We start from the raw sequence: 9,678 nt of genomic DNA on the forward strand, positions 1-9,678 counted from the left end.
TGACTGATTGGATGATTGATTGATTAACTGATTAGAGCTAGGTTCCTATTTTTAATTGGAAAGTTGCAAAGCCCAGCCTGGTGCAGCAGCAAAGAGTAGGAAAGGTTAGTGGGTACTGTAAGAGCAGAGCATCAGTGCCCAGCTAGCACTATGTTATAGTGGTCTTCTTTGTGGATTAGGTGGTAACTCACGCAAGAAAGTGAGAGAGGACAGAAGTGTTGACGTCAAAGATATGAGAACAGGGCAGAAGGCCCTGTGTGGAGGTCAGAGGAATGGATGCACAGTGCTAAGTTAGGGGAACGCGTGCATTGGGCTTGAAGTGTGTAGACAGTTGGCACTAGGGGGCAAGGAAACTTGGACCAGAGAACTACTGAGAGTTGAATGGGACACAGGAGGGTTGGTTTGTGCAGTTAGCATTATTGCCCTTAGTGGAGGCCAATAAAGCTTATTAACCCACTCTCCGATTATGCTCTGTGGCAAACATTCAAGTCCTTCCTGTTGATGATTTATTTGTTTGGTGCCACTGTGTGCTCGTATAATCCTTACACTAAGGCAGCAATCACAAATGGCTCCATTGTGGTGAACATACTGACTCAAGCTGAAACAGGGGCAATTGAATTGTTCCCCACCCATCCAGGCACTGTTAACATACAGCATTGTAGAGTTACAGGCTTCCAGGAGGAATTATAGTTTTGGGGTTTGACTTTATTGCTATTTCACTATTGAATCTAAACCAACTTTCAGTTAAAATAAAAGAAAAAAGAAAAAAGGATTTCAGGAATACAAATGGCACTAAGATGTTTTAATTCACATGTTGGATTTCTGACTGGAGTGACTGTATATTGAAGTCTGAGTGAATTCCTTTTAAAAAGAGACAAAACAAGCCTTGTGCAGCTGACTTTTATTTTGCTGTTCTTTCTATCCCTAATGCCTTTCCTTCACATGCTTTTCAAAGTACAGCACCCTCATGGTTTATTTTAATACATCAAAAAAGACCAGAATTACCAAGACTATGTTCTGGTGCACAGTCACAAAAATAATGTTAACTGATGCAGAACTTGACTTAGGATATACTTTCCAGTATGAATCCTTATTTGTCCTGGAAAGTAGGCTTAAAGTAATACAACCCCACATGCGTCAAGCAGGCCTTCCATGTGTGGCACATGGGTGTTTCTAAGCAACTTTACCCAACTCCTGAGTTTTGACCAACTTCTTATCTTGTAGAAATGTTAAATAGTCCTTTGCTTGTAAAGTATATGTCTTCTTGAGGTAGGTATAACACAATAAATTATTTCTTTCCTCCATACATTTCCAACTTTGCCAGTGTGGTATAATGAACAGCAGACATATACACTTGGAAACGTTTTAACATATGTGTAATCATAGCATTTTGAATGGAAGGGAGCCCTTCTAGTACAAAACCTATGCTGATTATCAGATGCACACACTTAGTGGACATATTATGATATGTTAATATAACCTCAAAGCCTCATTTTTACATAATACACTGAGGGCCTCATTATGAGTTTGGCGATCTTTTGGCAAGACAGTGGCGGTGGAGGCAGCCAAAAGACCGCCATGTTGGTGGTGATGTGGCCGCCGTATTAAGAGACACACAGCTAACTCTGCTAAAATACAGCCACATTTCTGAACCCGCCAGGACACTGTAGGATGGAAATGAGGCGGTCCCACCACCAGCATTGCCAGCCCGCTGAAAAAGCTCCAATCACATTACAATCTACAAATCACAAGAGTGGTTCTTCCATGGCGGAAAACATTTGGCGGTGTGAACCGCAGCAGTCTGAAGTCACATCAGTCAAGCGCCATATCACATTGGATATTTTGAATACCCCACACCTGATGCACATCCACATACCCGACACACCTACAAACAGCACTATATAACAAACCTTCACATCCCACAATCCTTTGCAACCAAAAAGCAACGCACAGCCACACACAAGCCAAAAGTAAAAATCATACTAAAGCACAAAATACGGGAAACATCCTTTTTTACAACTTTGTTTTTACGAAAGTCGTGGTTAACGAAAGCGCAACAACGCTTTTTTTACCCACGACTCCGTTATTTTGTGCCTTAACTACGTATGTTCTGAACAACGAACATGCGTGGTTAAGGTACAAAGAAGGGAGTTCGCGAAGGAGGACGACGCAGGTGAGAAGGGGTCGACTAAGGTAAGTGGTGGGTTTAGGTTTTGGGGAGGGGGTGGGGGTCAGGGGGTTATAGTTTTTTTTGGGGGGTGGGGCGTTTTTGGTTTTGGGGAGGGGGTGGGGGTCACAAGGTTTTAGGTTTTTTCGGGGGTGGGACGTTTTTGGTTTTGGGGAGGGGTGGGGGCATCGGGGGTTTTAGGTTTTGGGGCGGGGCTGGGGGGTGGGGCATTTTTGGTTTTGGAGAGGGGGTGGAGGGTCAGGGGGTTTTAGGTTTTGGGGTGGGGTTGGGGGGGGTGGGGCGTTTTTGGTTTTGGGGAGAGGGTGGGGGGTCAGGGGGTTTTAGGTTTTGGGGTTGGGTTGGGGGGGTGGGGCGTTTTTGGTTTTGGGGAGGGGGTGGGGGGTTAGGGGGTTTTAGGTTTTGGGGTGGGGTTGGGGGGGTGGGGTGAGGGATGTAGGGTGAATGGTGCCTATTACTAATGGTTTTATCAGGAATGCCTTTACAACAAAATATCGTTGTTAAGGCATTCGTGGTAAAATCATTAGTAGTAAGAACAAGGTTGGTGTTCCGACCTCGTTGTTAAGGCAGTAGTTGTTTTTAAAGTGGTTCTTCCGTCGTACAATCACAAAATACGCACCCCTACACATTTCACATAGCACTCATCTCACACCTGCACAACACACAATTTAGTACCCCACACTATGCACAACAACCGCCACGCACTCACATTACAGAAGCCCACAACTCATCACCCAATTTTCTCCCACATTTTTCACAACTTACAGTCTTGTCCACCACTACTGTGTCCCCACAAAAACATTAATGTTTCACTGACGATGAGTTAAGGGTCATGGTAAACGAAATTATAAAAGTAGATCCATACCATTTTGGAGCAGAAGTCCAGCAAACATCAATAGCTAGGAAAATGGAGTTGTGGCAAAGGAAAGTCTACAGGGTGATTTCTGTAGGCAGTTATCTACACATAAGGGAGGACATCAGGAAGAGGTGGAACGACTTCAGGGGGAAGGTATGTTCCATGGCCATCAGGCACCAGCTGATGGCCCTCAGGACTGGTGGTGGACCCCCACCTCCACCCCTACTTTCACATCTTGAGAGGAGAAGTACACCATTCATGTCACCAAAACATTTTTTCTTGCATGCTCACTGATCACCTTTCCCCACCTCAATGACCAAATCACCCACCACCCCTGTGTTCAAATGTCCAAATACTCCTCTCTGTCAAGCCACATGCACTTCAAACTCACCTGGAACCACAGTATTTGGTTATGGCATGTGAAGTACAGGGACTGACAGCACTACACCTCTCAGCAGGCACTGTTCCACCTTTAAGAAAACCAGAACAGTGTACAACAAGTGAAATTGCCTTGACTAACAAGCAATGTAAGCAATCCTGAATGAGTCACTATTTAACAGTCCATGGCAATGACAGCAATGCGATGGCCCATTACCAGTACTATCACAAGCAAAACACAGCTACAGCTGTGTTCTCTACTAAACTGGCCTTTGAGATAACCATCCAAACAATGTCATTTACTTACCTGGGGTGAAAACTATATGGGAAACTGGATTTGCTTGCAGTACACCCGAAAAAAGGCCCAGGTCAAACTATTGGTCAGCGCTGTCATCATTGTGCATTATCCAGCTGTTAGTTGAATCAATGATGCCATGCACCTTACTAGGGGAGACATGTGCATTGTCATGTCTTTATTCAGACAAGATATGAGGGAATCAACAGTCATCTAACCACCAACATACTCCAAGAGCTTGGAGCATACTGTATGCAGTTGCAAATTCCTGTGCCCCACATTGCTCTAACGGAAATTTGGAAGCAGCTGTCATTGTCATATCAGGGGATTATGTAAAGACAATGTGTGCAGGTCACATAGCATGTCTAGTGGTCAAAGTGAAACATCACATGTTGCATCACTTACAGCAACTGTGTGTTCCACTTCTCCTACAGGTAACCTTGCCATTGTCACCATGGAGAGGACACAAGACACTGACACTACCCCTCTGCATGAAGACCCTGTGAGGAAAACACCCCTAGATGTTTGGACACAGAGGACAAAGCTGGCCCTTCAGGGACACCTGGTCAGTCAAAAACTGTGAGCCTCACCCTGCCCACATCAACTCCTCCCAGCCCTCTTGCATCCATGTAACAGGCAACCATTCGCTCCCAATCCTGTGTCCCAAGGACAGTGTCTTCCATCGTGTGCCCCCCAGTACAGGCACCAGAGTCTCCTGTTGTCACCCCTGACAATGATGGACCTGCCATCAGTGGGAATGGGCACTCTGTGCCGGTGGCACAGGCACTGGGGGATAGGGTGCTTGGGAAGGATGGAGCGGGCCAGAGGATGGGGGTTCCAAGAGACACAACTGGCCAGGACACTATCTCCCAAGGTTTGGGAGCCTACCAACATTGCCAGGGCATGATGCGCCATGTACTGACCATGATGGGGGAGATCCAACAGCTGCAAAAGGACAGACACTAGGAAGTTATGCAGCAGTGGCATACACAAAATGATTCAATTGCTAGGGTGCTGATAGACATTAATACCACCCTAAGCAGGTTTTGTACTCAACATTAGGCCTCTTCCATTAGCTATAACACATCAGGCCCGTCTACGTCTTTGGGAGCTAGTGGAATGGAGGCCCTGCCAGTGGAAGGGAATGCCTCAGACACCCCACCCTCTATAGCTGAAGAACCCTCCCCCCCAGCAAACATGGACGTCCACCCAGACATCCAGGAGGAGATGCCAAGGTCAAAACCACTGCCAGGAAGTGATCCTCTACAAATTGCTTTCCCCTGTGTGGCACAGATCACCCTGTTGACTGTTCTAAAACCTATCTCCATTTTCCTATGGTACACGGACATAGTAGCGACCATGAGGATTTCATACACCATGACTGAACTCTTCACTGTTTTCTTTGTGTTTTTTTGTTTCAAATCATTCATTTTGATGTGTAGCCCCCAACAAATACCACTGAACCACAGATCATATGTAAGTGTGATGTATCAACCATATACAACTGTCATGTATAAAAACTCTTTTAATGAAATGTTTCTCACTAATGTAAAACCTTTTCCATGGTCATTACACATGCACTGTCTCACAAGGCTAGATATTACTTTGACAAAGTATAACATACATGGCACTAGTCACTTTTATTGTCCTTTCCCACATACACATTTGGAGAATGCTGATAATGTCTGAGTTTCAGCATAGGTGTCAGTCACTACAAACTCACACACTTCTGAACACACAGAGGTCAATACTAATGTCCCCAGTCATGGAACATTCAGCTTACCATGGTCAGGTATCTATAGGCTTGCCATTCACCTATGGCAGTCTTGAGACACATGCTCATTGGTCTGTAAAGTGGAAATACACTGACAGCGACATGCAAGTTAGGTCTCATCCAACACAAACCATTATGATGTTAGAGGGTCTGAATATCACATTATGACATGTGTCAGAGACAATTGAAGACACACATAGCACCATTGGCCCCACCTCCAATACCAGACAGGTCTTTGGTGTGGAAAAGGACACTACGACCCCAATGTCCTGACAGTCTTTGCATAGATACCACACACCACTAATCTCATGCCAGACAGTAACTGGGTTAATCCATATTCACTTCACATGTCAGTCTGCAAATTCCATCTGCCTGTGACACTGTCTGATATTGCCAAATGAGGATGAGCCAAACAGTCAGTCTGCTACCTGTTATTGAGACGCATAAGTTATAGACCACATTGATACATGTACATAACACAGCCAATTCATATATACAAATGTGACTTTGATTGTTTCATTGTGATAACATTAGAATATGTTAATAAAATGTCTGTACACAACTCCATGTACCGATCTGAATGCATATCTGAGTAATAGGCTTTGGAGCCAATTATGAGCTATCAGGTGGTCAAAATAAGAACCTTGTCTGGCATTTCTAACCTTACCAATACCCCACTGAATCACTTTCATTACTTCACATCACATACCTTAAGTCAGGTGAAGTACTGATTGATGAGATCAGCCCTGATGTTTCCAGCTTTATCCTCATCATGCTCATCCTCACTTGGCAAATCTGTATTTCCACCCACAGGATCTGCTGGCTCCCCCTCATCTCGAATGAATGCTATCTAACCTCTCAGGGCGAGGTTGTGGAGCATGCAGCAGCCAACAATAATTTGACAAACTTTGTTTGGTGATTAGAGGAGGGCTCCTCTAGATTTATCAATGCTGCAAGATCTTGCATTCAGGAGCCCAAAAGTCTGTTCCAGGACACACATTTTCCTCCTGTGGGCCTCATTGAAACAGACTTCCCCTGGGGTGGTTGGATACCTCACTGGTGTCAACAACCAAGGACGGTTTGGGTAGCTAGAGTTCCCTGTAAAAAATAGTTACAACAAGCCACACTTTAATCTTGCACATCCACACATCTGGTAGCAGATAAAAGGTACAGGTGCACATGACGTATGACTTACCAACCAGTCAGACCCTCTCTTTGTATTGTTGTGTCATTAGCAGTGAGATGTTGCTGTTCTGCATTATTAACGAATCATGGACTGACCCAGGATACTTTACACAAACGTGTGATATGTAAAGGGTAGCCAAACAGACCACTTGGACATTGATGAAGTGGATGTTTTTCCTGTTCCTGAACACCAATTCATTAGAATTTGGGTGCCATCTATGGCTTTAACCACATGAGGAATGTGTCCCAAAGCATACAAATCCACCTTTATGGGTGCCAAATCTTCATGTTGTGGAAATCGGATGTAGCCGTGCAGGTGTTTCAATAATGCAGTTAGTACAGCCTTCAAGACCAGACTGAACATAGGCTGAGACATCCTTGCAGTTAGAGCCACTATATTTTGAAAGGACTCAGTGGCCAGGAAGTGTAGCACTGACATGACTTGTACAATGGGAGGTATACTATTGGGATTACGAACGTAGGCATTAGATCTGGCTCCAACTGATGAAAGAGATCCATGATTGTCTGCCTATCCAGGCAGTATACTTGTATCACATGTCGCTCCTCCATGCTTTGCTAGTGGACGGTACACTGGAGGGTGTCTTGCTCTTCTCATGCCAGGGTAACTATGTGGAACAACACCATATGTATGATCACACCAACGTCACAGACAAAGATACATTTTGTCATCACATGATACAGTAAAACAATGTACTCAGCACATACCTAGGTAACATTTGGCTAATAACTGCATTCAGCTCCCCTAACCACTAGCATGTTCTTTAAATGGAGACACATGTCACTGACAGTAAAAGTCACATCAAGTTACTTAACATGCTTAACACATTTGTAACACCTATACTATTTTCAGATTGCCATTACTCTGCTGACAATACTATTTCATGTACATAACTCAGGATACATCAATTTAACATCCTCTACATATTACATGCACATTACTACATTTTTGCATAAATCCAGCAGTTAACACAATGTCATAAATAGGTGTCATAGTCAGTGACATACCTTTCTTAACCTTAACCCACATATGTGAGCCTTAAAATGGCAGTGCATGTGGACATAACTTTCTCCACTTGTTTGTGTCATCTGTGCGGGTCAACATCCATCAGAAGAAGGGAATTTGGCGTGCCATCGCCAACAAAGTGCAGACCCTGGGGGTCGACAGCCGGTGGAGCACCCACAGTAGAAAGCAGTGGGAGGACATTAGGTGCTGGGCCTGGAAGACCGCAGAGGCTAAACAGTGACAATGTGGTAAGTGCAAAGGGTCAAAGGTCTCCAAGGAAAAACTAGATGTGCAGTCATCAACATTGGTACACAGCTGTGCACATTCCATTGTGTATAGGAACATATTGCTCTCCTATGTTATCCCCTCTGTACAGAAGAATATGATAATGCACATGTGCTTGTGTTCTATGTATACCACTATACAGCTTTTCATACCCTGCTTGTTGTTCCTTTCCACCTAAAGATCCATACTCCCAATATTATGATGGTAAGTTGTCCAGGTCATTGCCCTCTGGCCATTCCAATGTCCTTTGATCCATATCTATTTGCAACATAGAGCCTGACAATTTAAAGTCATTCATACTTTTCAAAAGGTTTCTGATGAGTGAGAGCTTCATGTGAGGCTGTGATGTCGATCTGACATTTCACATGCCATACTTGCTAAACGTACTCAGAACTGTTAGGAGGTGAACCCCTTTGGTAAGTGAGTGTATTACATTGGCCTCTGGAATGTGTCATCTGAGTGGACATCTTAGTTGTAGGTAACCATGGAGGTATTGCCTGACTCCTATTGGATCACATACATTGATGTCAGAGCTGTGAGTGTTAGTACCATGTACATCATCAAAACAAGCTTTATTCAGTCATAAAACCATCAAAGCATACAACCATAACACTCTATATAAATTACAGAAATGGGTAAAACAGTTAAAATCATCATAAAATATTGGTGCAATAAAATTAATCAATTCTCCAAGTCCAAGCCCCAGAGCATACATAAATAACAGCATTAGTTAAACATACATAAAGGGGATATATATTACTAATCTTTCAAAAAACGAGTACGTGTGTACCATGCAGCCACAAGGAACTTGCTAATTGCATGAACCAAGATGGTTCATCTTTTTTTAGAATCCCAAGAGCAGTAACATGTTGTCTGATGCCCAGGTTCTGGCAAATTGGACGTATCCACTTATGTTGAAAGGAAGCATAAGCTGTGCAATAAAACAAAAAGTGTTCAACCGACTCAGAGGCATCCCACAAGCAGGGCATAGGTTAGATACAGATGACGCCTTCCAACTACTTATAAAAGACATTAACGGTAAGCACCCATAACAAAAGCAGACTTGCAAGCTCTTGGCTAAGGATTCAGGGATGACATCTAAAAAGGACTCGTACTGGGGGTACCATTTAAAATCAAGGAATTGATTGGTCAGCCGCCCATGGGTTGTGCCAAGGGGATAATTATTCCTGACAGAAGAACAATAAGCTAATTTCAGAGATTGCTTCTGGGCTTTCCTTAGGCCCTGTAGATTCTCCCAGTAACTCCAAAGACCCGGAATACGAAACCAATTTGACACATGCTCAAACCAAGGAATAGAGGCTACATTTAGTTGTTTTAAAAGATCAAGAGGTGAGTCCCTATAAATTCAAGCTCCGGAGTAGACCAACTCCTTACCCAAAAAAGCAACGGTCTTAGGGCTGATATTCGATTGAGGCCAAGAACCAAAAATATAGGGGCCAGAGGGTACTGCCTGGACACGCAAATCAATTTTCACTCACAGACAATTTGTGAGTTTTTCAAAAAACCCTCACCTCTGTGCCGTAGGGAGCAGCATTTTGTGCTTTTGCCGAGTAAATCTTTAGAGCCGGAGAGACGGTTCTCGTGCAGCGCAAGATGGCACCTGACCTTTGTTTGGAGAAGAGACACGCTCTTCCTAATCTGGTCATTCCAGTTGAAATTGTTAGAGATCCTAACA

This window comes from Pleurodeles waltl, chromosome 5 (genome assembly GCF_031143425.1).
Source record: "Pleurodeles waltl isolate 20211129_DDA chromosome 5, aPleWal1.hap1.20221129, whole genome shotgun sequence".
Classification (NCBI taxonomy): Eukaryota; Metazoa; Chordata; class Amphibia; order Caudata; family Salamandridae; genus Pleurodeles; species Pleurodeles waltl.